This window comes from Chrysemys picta, chromosome 13 (genome assembly GCF_011386835.1).
Source record: "Chrysemys picta bellii isolate R12L10 chromosome 13, ASM1138683v2, whole genome shotgun sequence".
Classification (NCBI taxonomy): Eukaryota; Metazoa; Chordata; order Testudines; family Emydidae; genus Chrysemys; species Chrysemys picta.
The window spans coordinates 11,215,564-11,235,784 of record NC_088803.1 but is presented as its reverse complement, the minus strand read 5'-3'; the positions used below and the strand labels follow the sequence as shown (position 1 = coordinate 11,235,784).

Genomic DNA, 20,221 nt, shown 5'->3' with positions numbered 1-20,221 from the left:
ATGGAAATAAGCAACTCTACGGCCTACGAGCTCACCGTGATCCCAGCTGGTATTGATCGTGTATGGAGATGGAGGTGGGGAGAGAAGAAGGGTGTGTGTTTGTGGATGCAAGGATGGGTATGTGGATGGAGGGATGGATGGATAAAGGGCTGTGGGGATAGAAGGGGTGTGTATGGGGATGGAAAGAGGGGTATGTATGGTGATGTATTGGATGGAGGAGTTTGAATGGGGATGGATGGATGTACCAATAGGTAGGATGGATGGATGGCTGGATACATGGATGGATGCATGGATATATGGGTAGAAGGGTGTCTATGGAGGTAGATGGATGTACAGTTGGCTGGGATGGATGGATGCATACTTGGATAGATGCATGGATATATGGTGTCACTCTGTCTGGAGAGGCTCCCAACCATGAATGTCTACCTCAGGGCAGACTGTCAAAAGCAGGGCAGCCACTCCAGACTGGTGCTATGTTCTATAATTAGATTTCCCCAACCCAGTAACAAATGCGAACTCCCAAAATACTGCAGTCGTCTTGTAATGGAGTCACAGGCATTTCCCTTAGATGCTCCAGTCTATCTTGCCATCCAAGACAATACTAACACACAAGTGAGCTGGTCTGGCTTCCAGCTGTGAGTTTGTCAGTTCTCAGCTGACACCTAGGCCTTGGCTAGAGCTGACACTTGGCTTACCACCGTCCTACCCCCAACGCAAAACTGGTGTAGGAAGGGCTGTCGTCAGTGCTCCTGAACATGCTTCAGGGTCACCCTGTTCTTGATGAGGCCCCAGTCACTATATTTTCCTTCCCTTGACAGGAATAATTTCCATGTGAAATTCTTGTGGAGCAAGACTCCAAGGCAATAAGCTAGAATTCGTCCCCTTAGCTTGGTGCAGCTGTATAAGGGGAGAATGATCTGTCAAAACCTGAAATTTTTTATTACACAAATAAGGTTTAAGTTGCTTTACAGCCCAGATGATGGCACAGAATTCCCACTTGGTGACAGCTTGGTTCTGTTCAATAGGGGTTAGCTTTACTTGAGAAGGCAAAGCACTGCACCTAACCCAGTGTTAGAAGTCCCATCATCTTCTTTTATATTCTGCAAGCCTTTTTCACAGACCTCTGTCGCTGCCACCTGGTCTGGCTTCCCTTTTTTGTAAGGTCTGTTCTGGGGGCCACAATGTTGCTAAACCCCTTCACAAACCTCCAGTGGTAGTTGTCCAGACCAATAAAGGAGCAGGACAACTCCTAATAGCTTCTACTTTAAAGAGTTGGGGCGAAAAAACCCAGTGCCCTCCCTGTGTCCTACATAAGATACCTCTGCAGCTCCCATTCTGCAGTTGGAGACTTGACAGTGAGGTCGGCTTCTTTAAGTCTTTGTAACACAATTCTCACATGATTCAAGTGGCCTTGCCAGGAGCTACTGAAAATAGCCAAATCGTCTAGCTAGGCCCTGGCAAAGGTTTGTAACCCCTGCAGCACCTCATTGACAAGCCTCTGAAAGGTAACTCCTGCATTGATCAATCCAGAAGGCATCACCTTAAATTCATATAAGCCAGAGTCCACTATGAAAGAGGATTTTTCTTCAGCATCAGCTTCGAAGGGAATTTCCAGTACCCACGAGTCAAATCCATGGGGCTTATGAATTTTGCACACATCCCAATAGGTCCTCTATTCAGAGCGTGGGGTATGGGTGGGGTTGGGTGATAGCATTTAGTTCTCTAAATTCCCCACAAAACTCATGGTTTTATCCTTTTTAGGTACCATCACAATAGGAGATGCTATGGGGCTTTCTGATTTAATAATGACCCCCATCTCCAGCGTGCTATCTACCGCCTCCTGGATCTGCTTCTGGATTTCCACTTTAGCCCAATGTGTCTTCCTAGGAGCAGGGCAGGGCCCTGTAGTTTCAATGGAATGTCGGTTAAACTGGCTCGGTTGGAAAATACCTGTTGTGGTGCTTGAAAAGGGTCAGCATTTCCTGCTTTGGGGTTGGATCCAAACCCTCCCCAAACTCAATGCTCCCCAGAGGAGTTTTGTCCTTGCTCTCCCTGACCAAATCAAACAAAGGAGCATTAAACATTCCTTCCTCAGCACAACAAATCATATTCGCTGCCATTTCCCTTTCATGGTAAGCTTTTAATCTATTGACATGCACTGTCTGCACAGCTCCCCTGCCATGGGGTTTTCCTTATATCATATGTGACTTCATTCACGCTTTCTATCCCCTCAAAAGGACCTTCCCAATAATCCTGAAGTCTGTCTTTTTTCACTGGGATCAGCACTAACACCATATCACCAATATCAAATACTCTATGCCAACTGCACCAACCCTTCTGGGTTTCCTGATTTCTTTTAAGGTTCTTTTGCACCTATTCCATCATATACTGTACATTCTCCTTAAAATGAGTAACATACTCCTTTACCGGCTGGCCTGTCTCCTCGGTACTGCCCTCCCAAGAGCCTCAAATCAAATCTGGGGGTGCCCTCACCTGCATCCCATACAGGAGACCAAACGGGGAAAGCCAATAGTTTCCCGGGGAACACTTCTGTAGGCATATAGAAGATAAGGGAGACACATGTCCCAGTCATTCTCACACCTGGAGATAACATTCTTTGCATAGATTTTAAAGTTTTATTAAATCTTTCCACAAGCCCATTAGCTTCTGTATGATAGGAGAAAATCTGTAAGGCCTGTTAGCACAACACAATCTCTCTCTTTTATGAACTAGTTCCACCTAGGATTGGACATTTGTTCATAAAACCACAATTACAAAAGCCAAAATCTTATTTCAGTTTAAGTGTTTAGACGAAATGGGGGAAAAAAGTACTTTGTTCTATTTTAAGGGTGGCAAATTCCTTGTCCTAAAATTGGGATTTACACATCTTAACTTGATCCAACATTTAAAAAAAATGACAGTTGAACCATTCAGATGTTAACAAAGCTTACAAACTGACAACTCACTTCCTTTATAGCTAAAACGAAACTGAAAACCACTGCTGTTATATGGTTTAAAATATTTAAGGACAAGCCAGCTCTTATCACTGCCTTGGCTGTATGCCCAGAAAGGGCAAAGATGGAAAAACTCCCCCCTCCCCTTTTACTGTTTACTCAGATAAAGCTGGGCGGTTACACAAAGCATGAAAATTGTACGCACTTATGGATAAGCTTGCTCACTTGGAAAAAAACTTTAGCCCTGATGGCATTCTTAGTTAGGTGTACTGCTTCCTTTAAAAAGAAGCAAAAAAAGAGAGAGAGAGAGAGAGAGAGAGAGAGAGAGAGAGAAAATATGTTCTTTTGGAACCACTTTTGTTTTCATGAGCCATTTACAACACTGTAAAAAATCATTGGTGTTTTTAGTCTATGACAGCCTCTGCCAATGTGTTTTACCACCAATGTTTATGAAGACACCATGGCCAGTGTGACAACTTGGCCCATCATGGGATCCAACCTGTGACCCTAGAACTGTGCTGTCCTCCATGCAGAGAACAACTACAATAATTATTGGACACGATCACAGAAAGCTGTCTGTTGCATCAGCCCTTGGTTCTGTTCATTTGAAACTAAATTCACAGTTTTTTCCTACAGTGGTCAGGGTGCCCGCGCTGTCAGTGCCAAACCTCCACGCTGCGTGTTCTTGGAAGCACCACATTATGCCTTGAGATCAGGACATAACTTCTCCCTTCCGGCTAGTAAAATACAGTTTTTAAAAACAACCAATGCCAATCACCTGTCCACCCCCATTCCTAGACACAATCCTTCTCCCCATATCTGTGCCCCCCAGTCCCAACCGCAAAAGCCACCCTCAAAGTCCTGTGTCTCTGCATATTCCCTACCAAATGTCACAGCTATGGATTGAAGTGGCTGAGGACTCTTCTGCTGTGCTCACAGAAATCTTCCTCATAAAGTAAACAGACATTATAACAGAGACAACTGGGAACAAGCAACAGGAGTTATTCAGTCTCTATGGTGCTGGTGGGGAGCTAGGCTTCCTGTGACTCAGTGAGGAAGGCTGGAAAGGGGCCGTGGATTTGTCTTTACTGAACTTTGCTGATCTTGTAGATCTGGGTTTCACCTCTGGTGTTTCCTGTCAGAGCAGCAGAGAGCTCAGCACAGGGAGGGGTGGCCCTGCCATCTCCAGGTCTCTGGGTCCTGGTCCCGGACCCCACCCCATAGAACTGCTGTACTGTCCCCTCCAGGGCGATGGCTCCTTGGGCCAAACATGTCTTGGTGTCTTCTGGCTCTTGTCTCTCTGCTCCTTTGCCTTGGCTGGTAAAGTGACCCCTGTTCTCCTGGAAGCCTGGGTCCCATTCTCCATCCCATTCTCTCTCCCCCAGGGGTGGGTGCTGCAGGGCCCACTCGGGTCGCTGTCTCACATATCTGGGTCCCATTCCCATTGCAGTCTCTCTCCTTCCTGCAGGGGTTCACCACCTCTCCTGCTCCCAGCTCATCTCCTCCTGGGTGGTTCCTGGTCTGCCCAAGCGGCTGAATGTGATGAAGGTGAACGACCTGGTGCTCTCGGCCTATGACAGCAACACCGGCAGGCTGGCTCCCCGCAATGGGTATGGCCGGGTGACCTGGAGAGCCAGCAGTTCTGGAGTGAGATCAGAGCTTGGCACCTGGCCTGGGACCCCTGGGTGGAGCCCGAGTACCAGGCCCTGGTGTGGGAGGTGAATGCCAGCTCCCCACAGGCAGGTGAGTCCCTGGGTCCCAGCACTTAGCTTGGCTCAGAAGGGGATGATCAGGCAGCTCAAAGGAGGTAGAAGGCAGCTGGGGGAGGGGAGTGACTTCCCTGAAGTGATTACAGTGGGGGAGGGTGGCTGGAAGGCAGGACTCCTGGGTTCTATCTCAGCTCAGCTCAGGGAGTGGGGTCTAGTAGTTAAAGCAGAGGGGCTGGGAAGCAGGACTCCTAAGTTCTAGCCCCAGCTCTGGGAGAGGAATGGGGTCCGTGGGGCTGCAGGAGGATGGGGGGGACTGGGAGTCAGGACTCCTGGGTTCTATGTATGGGATAACTTCGCTCCACCTCTGCCTCCTCCTGGCAGCTCTGTGCTCAGCTACTCAATTGTTCATGCAGCCTCTCTGCCCCCAGAGCCCTACTATGTGCAGGTTCTGAAGACCTGTGAGCTGGACAATGCCACTGGTGCCATCCAAGCCATCACCAGATATTCCCTCAATGGGGAGGACGTGCTGCGGTACGAGGCCAACCAGAACTGCTGGTTCTCCGTGCACCCAGCAGCCTCGTGAGTGGCAGAAAGCTGGAACCGCAAAGGGGACACGTCCACTGTGATGAACGTCCGCACACTGCAGCAATGCAGAATCTTCAATGGGATCACCGCACCGTTCACTGCTCAGAAGACAGGTGACAGCTCTGCTGGTGCCTCTCAATCCCGACCCGATGCAACTCCCTGCTATCCCATTCCCTGTGATTAATAACCCTTTCTCACCCTCCCCCAGCCCAGCCCACAGTGCGTGGCCCTTATCCCAGGGATCCAGGACCGCCGCACAGCCTCATCTGCCATGTGATGGGGTTCTATCCCCGTGACATCGAGGTGACCTGGGAGTGGGGGTGCCAGGAGGCCCAGGGGGAGCAGTTGACTGGCAGGATCCGGCCAAATGGGGATCCCACCTTCCATATCCAGGTGTCCATCGAGCTGGGGCAGGAGGGGGTCAGCCCCACAGAGTACGTGTGTGTGGTGAAACACAGCAGCCTGGGGCATACCGCCCTGAGGATGACCTGGGGTGAGTACTGGGGAAGTAGGGCAGGAGGTGGGCAGGGCAGGGGGTGGGGAGGCTGGGGGAAGTGCTGCGGGGGGCAGGTGCCTCCTACCATGGGAAGAATATGGCAGAGATGGACACAGTGGGTGGGGGGAAGAGGGAGTTGGGAAATGCAGAGAGCTCCAGAACTGCTGCTTAGCCAGTTGGTCCCCAGCCTGTAACAGTGCCTGGGATTCTTCCGTCCTAAGTGCAGGACTCAGCACTTGTCCCTGTTGAACCTCATCAGATTTCTTTTGGCCCAATCCTCCAATTTGTCTAGGTCACTCTGGACCCTATTCCTACCCTCCAGCGTATCTACCTCTCCCCCAGTTTAGTGTCATCTCGGAGGTCATTGTTCCACTCTACTTGGCACTGGTAATACTGTGTCCTGTTCTGGGCACCACACTTTAGGAGAGATATAAAGAAATGGGAGAGAATCCAGAGGTGAGCAACAAAAATGATCAAAGGTTAAAAGGAGGGAAGGTGGAAAAAAAACTGGGTATGTTTAGATTAGAGAAGAGGATGTTGAGGGGGGACCTGAGAACAGTCTTCCAATATGTAAAAGGCTGTTCTAAAGAGGATGGGGATCAATGGTTCTCCATGTCTGCCGAGGGTAGCACAAGAATTTAATCTGCATCAAGGGTGATTGACGTTAGTTATTAGGAAAAAATTTCTAACCGTAAATGGAGTTAATCTCTGGAATAGGATCCCAAGGGAGGTTGTGGAATACCCATCACTGGAGGTTTTTAAGACCAGGTTGGAGAAACACCTGTCAGGGATGGTCTAGGCTGACGTGGTCCTGCCTCAGAACAAGGGGCTGGACCAGGTGACCTCTCGAGGTCCCTTCCAGGATGATATTTCTATGATTCCAGTCTATGAAATGTCTTCTGAGATGAAATCCCCTGAGGTTCCTTCCCCTCCATTGCCCGTTATCTGGAGCCCAGCTGGGCAGGGGACCATGCAGATATGAAACATTACATGGAGAAAACAAAGCTGGCCTTGAAAAGTTCCTGAGAAGCAGGAGTAAAAAGAAATGACTCATCCGTGAAGACGGGAGAACTGACAAATTTACAGACAAAGATGTAGACTTTTAATAGTCTTGCCAGTGTGGGCCACAGGTGATGCGGCGATGCATGGCGGGAACGGGGGGGAGGGGGAGACATGTGGGGTCACATGCCCTCCTGCAGATTTGCTGCTTGGCTTGGACTGAGCATGCTCAGTAACACTGCTGAAGCCGGCTGCCCTCACTCTGCGCCCCCACTATGGGTGGGCATAGATTGTCTCTGCCGGTGACCCTGAATCCCAACTTCCAGACGGTGATGATGGTGATCCTGCTGCCCGCGGCCTTTCTCCTGCCCCCCGGAGCTGGGGTTTGTGAGTAGTGAGGGATCAGGGCAGGGAGCTCTCTGGGCTCTTTGCAAATCCTTGCTTCTCTCAAGAGTCAGATGCTTCTGCCAGGGCAACCGCTACCTCCCAGGACCCAGCTAGGGAAGGGTTTGGGGGTGGGGGTGAGGGAGGGGCAGCAGACCTGGTACTGAGATAAAGCCCCTGAGAGATAAGGAGAGAGACTAAGATCAGAAGAGCGACATAGGGGGATCTGAAGTTGGGGCTGGGAGCCAGGACTTCTGAGTTCTAGCGCCTTCTTCCTTTGTCTATGCTGCCATTTTAAACTGAATCTCTTTAGGGAAGGGTCTGTGCAGCACCTGGCACAACGGGCCCTGATCTGAGTTGGAGGCACCATGTACAAATAACAGCAACAGATTGTCAGAACAGCCTCACTGATATGGATGCCAAACTAACATCCATGAGTCATCTTTGAAAAAGTCCATGTGTGAGCTACAGATAAACTTGTATTGGTTTAACTAACCTAATTTTAAACCACATCTGTAGTTCAACTGATTCAGCTCTGCCTGAGGATGTCCTGATATTGGTTTCAACCTAGCCACTAGTGTCAGAAACTTCCCAGGGGCCAGCTAACCCCACAGAACCAGCGGTGGGTCAACCCTGACGAGGTCTCCAGACGGAGGGTTGCACAGGGTCAAAGGAAACGGTCTAGGCTGGCAATTCCTAGCTCCTATGTCCCTCTGATGGTTAGAGACTTTCTCATTTCCACCTCTATCTATCCTTGCCCAGTTCATCCCCATTTGTTCTTGTGCCTACATTGTCCTTCCACTTCACTAGCTCTTCCCTGCTCCTGTCCCCTCCACTCTGATGTCTTTACACCGATTGTCTAGATTTGGTTTCACAGCCAGTGACCCACCTGGATTGAGACTTCTTCAGAGCTGGTCTGAAAACGGTTTTATTTTTCCACTGGAAATTTCTACTTTTCTTTGAAAACCCCAAAGGCAATTTGTTTTTCTATTAATTTTTTATTATTGTTTTAAAAAGATATATATAGAGAGTAAGAAAACAAACAAAATATACATAAGCTTCTGATACTATATAAACTTCTCATAAGATATTAAGTATTTGCTACCTTACCTTAGCTATGTTTGAAACATTTAGTTATCTATAAGATGAATGGTGATAATATGAATCCCTTATTGTATTGCACAATTTACAAACAAATTTGCCTATAAAATCCAACTAAAGAAAAATTATTAAAGTAAGACAAAGACTAGAAGCAAAATTCATAGGATGGGGGCTAAAGACGGGGAAGGGAAGGAAGTGGGTAGAAAAGAGGAGGTGAGGTGGGCCCATGCATTTGATAGGATCATTCAGATACTTCCAGGAAAGCATCTCATATCTCTAACAACTTTTCTTGGGTATCGCTGTAACTGTGTAGTGGGTTAGCGATTGTCCCTCCCCTTCTGGCTCAGTGGGAGGCTCACTCCACATCACTACATCACTGGGCACCGTCCAGTATCGGAGAATTAGCAAATCAAGTGTCCAGACCTGAGGCCCCTTTAGCAGGGTAGTGCGAAGTTGCCAAGTAGTCTGGGTAGCTCTGTTTCTCAGGCAGGACAGAGCGGCAAAGCTGTCTAGGTAGGTCTGACTCTCAGGCAGGGGGGAGCAACAAACAGGCTGTTCAGCCTAAGGTGGGGAGGCTGCCACCCCAGGGGTGGGGTTGGCAGCAGGGAGACCTGGGTTCATCCTTCTCCACTGGGTCCCAGCCTAGGGCCCTAACAGTGGCGGATGGCTCTGCCACGGCGTGATTCAGAATCCCACCACAACAAACCCCCACCCAGAACAGACTTGGGTTCTGATTCATATTCTCATATTAATCTTAAATGTAGCTCCAAGGAGCAGTTCGGAGCACTGGCTAAAATTTGTTTCCATTTGGTTAGCAGAAAATAATTGGCCTAATCCCTCCTCCCATTACTTCTTTAGGGGATCAGTGTTTAGTTCAAATTTGCTGGCCAGATGTGTATATAATGTTGCCATAGATGTTGGCAACATGGGTAACATTTGGAGAAATGAAAGCAGTAATAGGTCAGAGATAGCCAAGGCAACGGGCTAAATAGATGGGGGATGGCATGTTTCTGTTGCATACCTGGCACTCCTTCTAGTTTCTAGTGTGACCAAAAGCTTTCAAATTTTCAGCAGAAAAGTTCTGAAAACTGGAGGAAATAATCAGTTTTCCAAGAAAAATGCCAAAATGTTTGAGGCGAGGAGACGCTTTCTAGGAAAAATTTCTTTATCTAGAAAACCCGATTTTCACTGTGGGTTGAGGGAGAAGATGAAACATCAGCAGGGGACGTGTCAGTGGCATTCTGGGTGATACCTGCCCCAAAGCCGTTAACTCAAGGCAGCGCGATTGCTGACCCACATTTGGCACCAATTCTCCACCCAGTGAGGTCAGAGCTTTAGATTTACCCTCTGGCCCCACGGGGTGTCCGGTGTGGGGGAGAGCTGAGAAGGGTGCAGAGTTCCAGGTAAGGGACAACCCCCCCCCTCCAGGAGAGCAGTGGGTTGAGGCTGTGGTGACTCCCCTTCGGGATGGGGAGCTCAATCCCAGCCCCGCCCAGGGAGACGATGGGGCTCTTTGTATGAACCTGGTCTCCTGCCAGATGAGATCATCAGGGGACAGGAAGCCCAGTCCCACTCCAGACCCTACATGGCCTATCTGGATATACAACTGTGACGTTCCCCTTTGGTTTTATCTGGACCAGTGATCTGCTAGGTCACTCCAATCCTTAACTCTGGGAGCCAGCCTTACCCTGCTCTGCTGTGAGAATCCCCACTCCTGGGCTGTTCACACACAGCCTCTGGCATATAAGCTGCTCCTTGGATTGTGCAACCGAATGACACTAGCCAATATCTCCGGTCCCAGACACAACCCTAGGAACGTCCGTCTTGCAGTGTCCAGTTATGCCCGGTGGACGCTGCAAGCTTATAGGAGTTCATCAGTTTAACAAAGAAATTGATCCCAAGGGGAGTCTCTGACACGCTTCAAACCAAACGCACTGCTTCAGGTAGAATAAACAAACAGATCTATTAACTATAAAGGTAGATTTAAGTGATTATAAGTCAAAGCATCACAAGTCAGATTTGGTCAAGTGAAATAAAAGCAAAATGCATTCTAAGCTGATCTTAATACTTTCAATGTCCTTACAAACCTAGATGCTTCTCACCACAGGCTGAACTTACAGCCAGGATCTACCCTTTGATCAGCGCTTCAGTTGCTTGGTGTGGTGTCTGTAAATGTAGGTGGAAGAGGTGAGAGAGCCTGGCAAATGTCATAGAACCATAATACTGGAAGGGACCTTGAAAGGTTACTGAGTCCAGGCCCCTGCCTTCACAGAAGGACCAAGAACCATCCCTGACAGATTTCTGCTCTAGATTCCTAAATGACCCTCTCAAGGATTGAGCTCACAACTCTGGGTTTAGCAGGCTAATGCTCAAACCACCAAGCTATCCCTTCCCTCCCAAATAGCGCTCCCTTTTAGCATGTCCTTTCTTTCCCTTTGGATTTGCTCTCCCCCTTCAGAGTCAGGTGAGCATTACCTCATCATAGTCCCAAACTCACCAAAGGAAGGGGGGTGACTCCCTTGAGGGTCTAACAGATTCTTTTGTTGCTACCTAGGCCAGTGTTCTTTGTTCCTGTGAGGTTGGGCTGGGTTTGTCCCATACTTGCCCTGATGAGGTGTGAACTGTCTCTCTGTTCTTAGAGAGTTTTTGCCTGGGCTTGCCTTAAGCCATGAGGATACATTTTCAGCCTCATAACTATATACATGAAATTATAACCTATAACCTTACTATAACATCTCTGTAACAATTACTATAACATCACTATAACAACCATGCCAGTACATCATGAGCCTTCCGAAGACACCCAACATGACAAACTTTGCATTGGATCCCACACAATCATTTTACAATGAACCTGGGGGTGCTGGAGGTTCCCCCCAGGTACAGAGCGTCACACCTCCCCTCTTAATTTACTGCAAGAGGGTTAGTCACTGACTAGCTTGAAGGCAGTTTATGTTATATTTCTCTTGCCATCCAGCCATTAAGGCCATGAGGCAGCATGCCTCAGTTTCCCCATTCACACACAGCAAACTAGGTTTTTTATGGTCTCTCTGCTGTGATAAGCTTTAAACCTCTTTACAGTTATTAATTGAAAAGTAGTATTATCATAAGGTTTAACATCCATGTCAAAATTCTTATCTCCAAAATGCAACATTAATACCAAATTTTTATCACTACTGGGTGTTTACAAGTATCTGTATGATACCGCGCCCTCTGTTCTGATATTTTAGTTTGAAGTTAGTTTGTTCATTACCCAGGGTGTCCTTTGACTCTCGCCCATGTAATCAGTCACTGGCTTTTCTTTCCCTCCAGTGTTCCCCTTTGTGTGGGCTCTTAATTTAATCTTGTTTCTGGAACTTTGGTGCCTCAGGGTCTGGCAAGATAGGTGTTCAGGGGGATCCTGCACATTGGCTGGCCCTTTGGGGAGCGGTCTCCCAAGCCCAGGACTGTACATATGTAGGAAATCCAGCTCCCCTATTGGGGTTACCCTGTGTTTCCCCCTCCCAGCACTGAGTCCTTCCCTGCCCCCTAGAGGGCTGTGATCTGTGCTCTCTGGGCTAGGCGTGTTTCCCTTTGATCAGCTGCACCTCTTCCCATCAGCTTTCCCAGAACTGCTCCCTGTCTCTCACCAGCCTGGGGGAAAACACCCCCTTCTCTGTCAGTTGGGTCATTTGTCTTCTCACAAACTACCACCTGGCAATTTCTGGTCTCAACTCCTCTGTTATCACAGGATTGGAGGTGCATCTTGATGTAAAGAGACACAAACAGTTACCTTCCAAAAACTTATCAGGAATAGCATCCTGAAAAACCAGGACCTGGATTGGGGTACCCTCTGCCACCCCTTTCTCTGTCCCTGAGAAGTCAGCTGTGTGGCTGCTCCCCTCCAGGAGGTCAGTTACACAGTTCCTTCTCAAAACCTGGGTCACAGGCTGTGTGCCTGGGTGCACAGATGCTGACCCAGCCATCCTCCTAGTGTCCTGGGCATCCTGCCCCAAGTGACTGGTGAGGAGACATTCCTGTACCCCCACTATTCCTTCCCCAGTTTCCTCCTCCGGGCCCCTTCCTAAGACACATTTCTCTGTGCTCCCTAGGAAGGATTCTATCTTTTGTGCATCTGCTGAACTCTGCCAGCTAACAACTGGGACAGTTTCCTTAATCCCTGACAACACCTCTCCTGCCCCTGCGCCTGAGGGCATGTTGCCTTCTTCTGTTAAAGAGCTAGTCTCAGCCCCTCCCACACTTGGAAGCACCCTGCTTCCCTGTGTTACAGAGTCACAGGAATCCTCACCCAGTGATTTCTGAGATCCCCTGCCCCTTCTCTGGGCTCTCTTCTGGGACCCATTGCTCTCTGCTCCCTAGAGCTGGATTTGTCTCTGGTTCAGCTGCGACCTGCTGGCAGCTAACGACCTGGACAAGTCTCTCCCTGGCAGGCATTACACCCCCATCCCTTCCTGATGTGGTGTTGCCTCCAGCTGCAGTGCAGGAGTTGGTCTCAACCACCCTCTCTCCTGGAAGCATGTGGCTTCCCCCCTGCTGCAGAAGAATCAAGGAGACTCTCCCATTCTCTCAGCAGTTCCTGAGACCTTACCCTTTCCCTCGGGGGTCCCAGCATAACACTCCCTCCTGCTGCAGGCAAATACTTTAACCTGAGCTACATGGAAAAATATCATTACCAAGGAGCAGGTCGACTAGGAGGTGTTCCATTACCCCCACAGTCAAAACACTTTCCAAACCTTCCCAATCCACATGGATTTTAGCTAGTGGCATGAGGAATCTGCTTTCACCCACCCCCACAATCTCTGCCATTTGGCCAGGCAATATACTGGCCTTTGGGACCACACTCTGCTTAACCTGAGAGATCTGGGCCCCTGTATCCCTCTGCCCCAAGTATTCACTGCCATCAATTTGGACAGCCTGAACATGTTCCATATCTGGTTCTGCAGAGGCTAACCTCACAGAACCAATATGATAGGTTCCAATTACTTGGGGGGTTTCTGTGTTGAGATCAGCAGAACTAATGTGAGCTATTGTTTGCCTGCTTCCTCCTAGCACAGGGCATTTATTCCTCAGGTGATCAGTGGAATTACACTGATAGCACCTTTTGGGCTCTTCTACTTTTACCGGAGATTTGGGATGAGGGTTATAGGAATGTTTTTGGGTAAGAGAGTGTTTAGATTCCCAGCCCCCTTCTCTCTTCCCCGGGGCAAAATGGGATCCTCCCTTCAACCAGTTTTAAACCCCTCTTCCTCTGGCCCGCCCTCAATAGATGCCTGATTCTGTTCGAAGGCATCAGCTAAAAAAGCGATTTCATCCACAGACTCTACATCTTTGTCCCATAGACACTGCTTCACATCAGCCTTACACATGCTCAGGAAATGCTCTAGAGCAACAAGATCCAACATTCCCTCAAAACTTGCCACCTCTTTACCCCTCACCCATTTTCCCAACAAATCTTTCACTGTGTTTACTCATACCAATATCCCTCTTGAGATTCCTAAATTTAACTCTGTATGTTTCAGGGATAATCTGAAAACTTTGCAAAACGGTATCTTTAAATTAACAATAGTCTAAACTCTAAAGCGTCGTCAACAGGCATTCCACTGAATACATTTCGAGCTTTACCAGTTAGTTTCACAATCAGGGTAGGAACTCTCTTATCATCAGGGATTTCATGTATTACACACAGCCGTTCAAAGGCAGTCAGATATTCAGCAATATTATCGGTCACTGGGGGTTAAACATGAAATTATAACCTATAACATCACTGTAACAATTACTGTAACATCACTATAACAACCATGCTCAGTGCATCATGAGCCGTCCGAAGCCATCCAACATGACAAACTTTGCATTGGATACCACATAGTCATTTTATAAAGATGAAAATGGGGGTGTAGAGTTTTCTCTCAAGGTACAAAGCATCACAACGATGAGGAGACAAGAGGTCTCACTGTGGAGAGTTCCTGGTGTCAGATAACTTCGTGCTGATGGCCGTTCACTGAAATTGGCACCAGCTGGGGTCTGGCCCCATTGCCACATAGCGGGGAAAGGTCCCGTGCCCCATTCCCCACTCCCCGAGTCAGCTAGTCCCAAGTCCTGGTGCTGGATCGGAGCCTGCAATGGGTCAAATCATCTATAATTATTTTAGGCCAGGAGCTGAGTCTGAGATCTCAGCCTGAGAGCCCCAGGCTGCCTTGTCCCCTCCATATCACTGTTCATAGGTGGGACCCACATGTGCCCATCCCCCACCTGCCCCTAATGCTCTATGTATTGCTCTTGGCTTTTACTGTTACACTGGAAGCCCATGACATTGGTATATGGGAAAGGAGCCAACAGAAAATCCCAGTGCACTGCCAGATCCCCCACTCACAATATGACAATATGACCAATAATAACAATGACATCCTGTTGCTGCAGCTACGGCCCCAATCCCATCACCCCCCCCCCAGTGACCTCACACTGCTGCAGGAACCGCCCCCATTCCATTACCCCGCCCCCAGTAACCTCACACAGCAGCAGGTACCGCCCCCAACCCAGCACCCCGCCTCTTGAGTTTCTGAGTTGTCTCCATCTGGGACACACACACTCACACACATGCTCTGACTGTGTAACCCACACACCTCCTGGGTGTAGTGTTCTGTCCCATCTAGTGGCACCGAGACCACTTAGAGAGCAATTAATGAGTCTTCTCTACAGCCTTAGCTAACAGGCAGTTGGCTTTTAGCTCATGTGGTAGATGCTCATGCACTAAGCTCCAGACATCCTAGGCTTGATCCCACCCGCTGCCGACCGGGGTCTGTCGGCGTTACAACTGCACTTCCTGGGCTGTTTCATTCCCCTCTCCTCTTTGCCCCAACAGCTGCATCACAAGGCGCATCTGACCAAGGAGGTGGGACTGATTGGTTTGACTTCTGCTCATTGCAGAGTGAGCCGACCATGTGTAGTGTGGCTGGCTGGGGGAGGACCAGCTTGACTGATACAACCAACACCCTTCAGGAAGTGAACCTGTCGGTGATAAACGATGAGACCTGTTACAACTGGTATCCATACTATTACCCCTCCAGCATGCTGTGTGCAGGGGACCCGGACGACCAGAAGTCAATTTATCAGGTAAGTGGCTGATTGGCTTGGGCTCCTGCTGTGGGTTGTCCTTCCTCAGCCACATTGTGGAGTCAGCCGGGGCTCACAAGGGCAGTGGGACCTGAGCTCTGTTGATTATCTAGTCCTAAATGACTAGACCATGGTAACATGCCTAGCCTACTGCAGAGTCTTCCACCCAGGTCATACATTGACACCTTCACCTCCTTATTGTCACGAATTGGCTAGGGGTATCATGCAGCCCCTCCCTGCCTGATTCAGACGCCATGGGAGAGTGGAAAGAATGACACAGGTTCCAAATAATGACATTCATTAATCATGCACAACCCATGAGGCCTGGGTCCCAGCTCACGGCTGCTCTGCTCGGGTTCTGGTAATGTAGGGGACATAGGACACTGTGAGCCCCACTGGAGGGCTCCCACGCTGTTGACAGGGACACCACCCAATTCCTGTGCACTACGGCTGGTGACAGCCCGAAGCTGGCTCTTTCAAACTTTCAAATCCTAGACAAGCCCCTCCTAGGAGTCATGGCATGGCCAGAACAGACCAGATCATCCAGTCTGAAAATCTGTAGATCATAGGCCACCAATCCTACCCAGCACCTGCACACTAAAACCAACAGCCAAAAAGTGACCCATGCCCTAGAGGAAGGTGAACCCTCCCTCCCCTGAGGTCCCCATCACTCTGACCTGGGGGGAAGATTCCTTCCCAGCCCAGAACATGTCGATCACTCAGACCCTGGCTGTGTGAGCAAGCTCCTGAGAGGGAGAATCCTCTTGATCACCTCAGAGCACCATCCAGTGTCCCATCCTCTTCAGAGGCTTCAGATCAACCTCCACCACCTACACCCCATTTACAGAACACATCTTGAGTGACACACCTGGGATTGATCCAGGGACATCCAGAGCTAATGGCATGAACTGCCCCAGCTAGCACTGCAGAGCTGTTGGGTCCCACCAGCTGGTGTCCGCTATGATGATAAAGTCTCCATCACTGGCAACTTTAAAATCAAACCTGGATTTTTTTTTTAAATGATCTGCTCTAGTTCAACCAGGAATTAGTTCAGGACCATCCCATGGCCAGTGTCATACCGGCCTCGTGTGGGTCACAGCTGAGAGTGCCAAATTCAGGACAGTCTGGTACAAAAACCAGGGCAGACACACCACAAAACTGGTGGCTTATTCTATAATTAGATTTCACCAAGCCAGTAACAAAGTGAGCTTCTCTCTCACCACACTGATTAACAAGAAGCCAAAACACAGTCCCCTTGGGCATTCCAGCCCTTGGCTCACCACCCAGGCAACTGGTCTTTATGATGAGAGGTTACGGAAAACCAGATTCATCATATATAGGGATCTTCTAATCCCAAAGGATCAGTCATTTCACCAGGTCAAGCTATAGTTCCAATCTTACTCCAAAATCATGCTTGTAGCCAAACCTTTAGTAACTAAAAACTAAAGATTTGATTATAGAAATAAAAGAGACAAGAGAGTTATTAAATGGTTAAAAGAATCATATACATTACAAGTGATTTCCAGAGTCTGAAGATCAGGTTCATAGCAGTGACAGAAAGTTGGCTAGCTTGCAGAAAGTCTCTGTGGATCACCCAGAGAGGTTCGGGGGTCATTCAGTCCATTGTTCAAAGCTTCCTTGTTAGAAATCACAGTCCAGAGAAGTGAAGCGGGGATGAAGACAAAGAAGTGATGTCACTGTCTCCACTTTTATACTTTCAGCCCAAGCGCATGGAAAGTTACTGGCAAAAGATGGAGTCTTAGGTCACAAGTCCTTATTCCATGTCCCCTTACATGCCTTGCTGAGTCACTGGGCCTCCATTGTACATATGGCCTTTCAGGAGTCCTCTGCAGGGGTCTCTTGATATCCTTAATGGGCCATCAACACATGGCTGGCTAGTCCTGATGTAAATCTGCCTGGTGGGTGTCACCCAAGAGCAAAACATATTTGAGACACACCTAGCCAATATTCATAACTTCAGACACAACCATGATATGTGAATGTAAACAGGATAATCATACTTAACAGATTATAACCTTTACAAGGATACCTTACACGACATGCTCTGTACAAGATTGATTGTAATTTTGTAACAATAGCAACTGAATTATTGCAACTAATCATCTTTCTTTTTATACAGCATCACACAGGAGGTCAGACTAGATAATCACAATGGTGCTTCTGGTCTTAGTTTCTGTGAATCCCCAATCTTGGGCTTTTCAGTGTTAATTCATTTCTTTTTTGAAGATGCTCTGGCTTTAATGGCCCAAACAGTCCTGGAGTCCTGGGTATGATCAGTGCATTAAAACTCATCTCCCTGCTTATTCTGGGACAGGGCGATTCTGGAGGCCCGCTTGTGTGCTGTGGAGTGGCCGAGGACATCGTCTCCAAGGGCATCAAGAACAGCTTCGCGCCTCCTGCTGTGTACACACGGATTTCCCACTTCATGCCCTGGATCACTGACACCATGAGAGGAATCTAGCAACACAGAGCCCATGGCCAGCCACAGCCTTCTGCTACGCAACCTGCTCCTGGAAACATGTGATCAGACATCCCTGTTAGTCTGGGCCCAGCTGCTCATAGTCAACATAGGCCTTGTGGCCAGATCAGAGATGGCGCCCTGTAGTGGGGAAAGGCCCCATGTCCCATTCCCCACCCCCCTGAGCCAGCCAGTCCATCCCCTGCCCCAGGGTGGATTGGAGCTGGTGCCCCCTAGAGGGGAAAGGTCCCAAGTCCCAATCTCCACCCCTCTAAGCCAGCCAGCCCCCCACCCTGGGGCCGGACTGGAGCTGCCACCCCCTAGAGAGACAACATACCACGTTCCTTTCTGCTTGTATCCTGGATAGTCTCTGTAAAGCACTGAGGGTAAATATGCAACATTCCCTGCTCTGTGGGTCACAGATACAGCTTGTGATGCACTAAATGGCTTTTTGCAGCAGCTGCTGCAGGTGTCTGGACTCCTGAGTGTTTTGCTGATTGTGAGAGGTGGGCTGTCCGACCCCCTCACACAGCCCAGTGTCCCTCTGAGTGGGGGTTTGGGTGTGGGGGTTGTGGGGTGTGAAACTACAGTTAAAGGGGACTTGTGGGGAGAAGGAAGAAAGGCCCCAATTCAGCCAGGCACTGAGCACATTCCGACATTGCAGCCCATGAGTAGCCCCTTTGCATCCAATCAGAATATGCAAGTGCTTAAAGTCAGACACCTGATTATGCACCTTGCTAAATCAGAAGACAAATGGTGGGGTGGGGGGGAAGAGGAGAGAGAGAGAGAGAGAGAGAGAGAGGTTGGATGGATACAGAGAATTTAGATGGACGGAGAAAAGGAGAGATGGCTAAATAGAGAGAGCTTTGTATTAGATAGATAGATAGATAGATAGATAGATAGATAGATAGATAGATAGATAGATAGATAGATAGATAGATCAGGTCTGTCTTTACTGCAGAGCTCACCCAGGCTGAGCCTTAAGTTGCTACAGTCCACACACAAACCCCTGGAGGTGCTCTGGACCAGGGCTAGGTGTCCTGACTGGGGTTGTCAGCTAGAACCCGGGTTCTGCTTGATCTCGGGCTCTAACTCACCCACTTTGGAGAGAAAACACAGGCTGGATCACTCAGGGCTGGTGCTTCTCCAACACCTTCCCACAATCCCCCCAGGCCTTTCCTGCCCTTCCCCCTACTCCCTTCTGCACCCGACATCACCCCCAGTTTCTTAGTGCCCTGGGTTGGCATTGAGCCCTTCGTTGGGCAGGGTCTGCTCCATTTCTACCCAGCCCTAGAGCAGCGCTGCCCTCTGGCAGATCCTCCTGCCAACATGCTGCTTGGTGGCCAGAGGCCCCCAGCCTAGCTCGGGGAAGCATGATGGGGAGATGGATGCCACAGATAAGATCCCCAAGAGGCAAACAGGGGAGGGGATGGAGCAGGTGGCAATTCAGTGGGAGGACAATAAACAACCTGGAGGGCGCCTATGGCAGGGGAGTTGACATCAACGACCAGCCTGGCCCCTCAGCCCCAGCCTGCCCTGTGAAAGGGGCTGAGTCGATACTGGCACCGCTCGGAGTGTGGAGCCCCAGATGTGCTGGACAGGCTTTGAGCCCAGAGGTGTTAATAACGGACCAGGGCAGAGGGGCCGGAGGGGCTGGGACAGACTCCGACTGCCTGGGGGAAAAGCTGGTACCTCCTGGGTCTGGTCTCCTATGGGAGACAAGCCCAGAGCTCAGGCCAGGGAGGACCCCACTGCTGTGGGGGATGGGCCTGTGACATTCCCCAGGCTACAATCTGGCCTGTTGGACAGTGTGTTCCCTCAGTTCTGCAACCTGGGGTGCCATTTACACTGCTTCACTCTGAGAGCCACCACTCCCGGCCTGCTCACACCCAGCCTCCAGCATGTTAGTTACTCCCAGCTCTGGTGTGTGAGTCCTATGGGCAGCCACTCCTCACTTACACTGCAGGACAACACCAGCAAACTCCCAGTCCCAGACTTGCCCCCAGAAATGTTCATCTTGTACTGCCCAGCACCCAGCCAGGTCAGAGCTTTAGATTTACCCTCCGGCCCAATCAGGTGTCCAGTGTGGGGGAGAGCTGAGCAGGGGGCAGGGTTCGAGGCACAGAGATCCCCCAGGGAGAGCATCACAGGGGGTGGGTTGAGGCTGTGGGGACTCCCCTTCGGGATGGGGAGTTCGGTCCCAGCCCAGCCAGGGAGACGATGGGAGTTTTATATGAACCTGGTCTCCCCGCAGGTAAGATCATCGGGGGACATGAAGCCCAGCCCCATTCCAGACCCTACATGGCCTATCTGGAAATACAAGATGGACAGGTTAAAAGAATGTGGAGCGTTCCTGGTGAAGAAAAACTTTGTACTGACAGCTGCTCACTGCAATGGAGAGTAA

The 20,221-nt window shown here is 49.5% G+C and overlaps 1 pseudogene; it reads left to right on the top strand.

The window, feature by feature from the left end:
• Positions 1-20,042, top strand: LOC122172780 (patr class I histocompatibility antigen, B-1 alpha chain-like; annotated as a pseudogene).
• Positions 20,043-20,221: the final 179 nt, after the last annotated feature.